The sequence below is a fragment of the Myxocyprinus asiaticus genome, chromosome 3 (assembly GCF_019703515.2).
Source record: "Myxocyprinus asiaticus isolate MX2 ecotype Aquarium Trade chromosome 3, UBuf_Myxa_2, whole genome shotgun sequence".
NCBI lineage: Eukaryota > Metazoa > Chordata > Actinopteri > Cypriniformes > Catostomidae > Myxocyprinus > Myxocyprinus asiaticus.
In genome coordinates, this window is record NC_059346.1 from 32,178,083 (window position 1) to 32,180,000 (window position 1,918).

A 1,918-nucleotide genomic window follows, 5' to 3' on the forward strand; every position below is an offset into this window, starting at 1 on the left:
GGTTTCTGCGATCTACTTAGGCTCACGGTGCTTTTGGGAAAAGCAGCCCTGACCATTCTCTGTTGACCTCTCTCATCAACAATGCATTTCTGTCCACAGAACTGCCGCTCAGAGGATGTTTTTTCTTTTTGCCACCATTCGGAGTAAATTCTAGAGACTGTTGTATGTGAAAATCCCAGGAGATCTGCAGTTACAGAAATACCCAAACCAGCCCGTCTGGCACCAAAAATCATTCATGTGATTATCTAATCAGCCAATTGTGTGGCAGCAGTACAGTGCATAAAATCATTCAGATACAGGTCAGGAGCTTCAGTTAATGTTCACATCAACCATCAGAATGGGGAAAAAATGTCAGTGATTTGGACTGTGGCATGATTGTCGGTGCCAGATGGGCTGGTTTGAGTATTTCTGTAACTGCTGATCTCCTGGGATTTTCACACACAACAGTCTCTTGAATTTACTCCGAATGGTGCCAAAAACAAAAAACATCCAATGAGCGGCAGTGAGCCTTGTTGATGAGAGAGGTCAACAGAGAATGGCCAGATTGGTTCAAACAGACAACATCTATGGTAACCCAGATAACCGCTCTGTACAATAGTGGTGAGAAGAATAGCATCTCAGAAGGCTATTCTGAGATGCAGTTTGGTGCTGTTTTGGTGGCACAAGGGGGATCTACAAAATATTAGGCAGGTGGTTTCAATGTTGTGGCCGATCGGTGTGTGTATACGTGTGTGTGTGTGTGTGTATATATGTATATATATATATATATATATATATATATATATATATATATATAAAGCTGTTTCTTTCTAATTTGATCCTGAATTAATTGCCCAAATAATTTAATTCTATAAACCTGTGTGATCCATTAATACAAATACAAACCATTTAAATGAAATGAGAACCAAAGAGTAAACTTTAAACAACTTATCAGTATGTGGTACTGTGTTTTCATACAACATACAAAAATTTCCATAAAAATCCAGTTGAGACAGAAACACTGGTAGTATTTTAAATAATTAAATTTTAAAAGAAAATTTACTAAATCGTGATTACTGTCATTTCACACTAGCAGATACTTAGCCAAAATCTCTAGTAGCCTATAAGTCAAGAACAAACAATTAAGTACTAAAATACAGGACACACCCTACTTCTAGCTGCAATAATTCCCTGGGGTGAACTAGAAACAACCTTGCAGGGCACACACTTCTAAATCTAAGTGATTCCCATAATTCAATAGGAGACTGGATTCCCTAAACTGGGGCCAGGTACCTGATAGTCCCGCCCAGAGTGCTGCACCTGAGCTAGGAACGTATCAAAAACAAATGACAAAAAACTCGGAGTGATGCTGGGTATTCATTAAAAAAAATAATTAATTAATTAAACGGCAAGTTTTACATCACATTAGCCTACAAAATCTCTAATCTCAATAAAATGCCAACTAACACACTACAGCAATCCACCCTTGAAAACACACATCTTTCACCCCATTTACCTCCCAGAACTTTCACACCAGAGTTGTCTCGAGCGAGTCCTCACCCAACAACAAGCAAATCTGGAGAAACATGGGCTTTATATAGCCGACAGATGTTCCATCACAAATTCCAAACTTTATGATGTCACAAAAAGTCAGTTCCAAATTCCATGAAAACAAGTGGTCGGCACAGATGAGTATGTGCATACGTGAGCAGTGTCAGTATAATCAATGAGCAAACTAGAACTTTCTACACAAAGACGCATATCCTCCTCTTTACTAGAACTGAACAGCACTACGAAGTATAAACAGGATCTAGTCTAATTAACATATAAATATAACAAATAAATAGGGATACATTTTTGATGCATCACAATGTAAAGGCAGCCTCTTGAGTTTTTATTCATTAAAGGGATAGTTCACCCAAAAATGAAAATTCTCTCA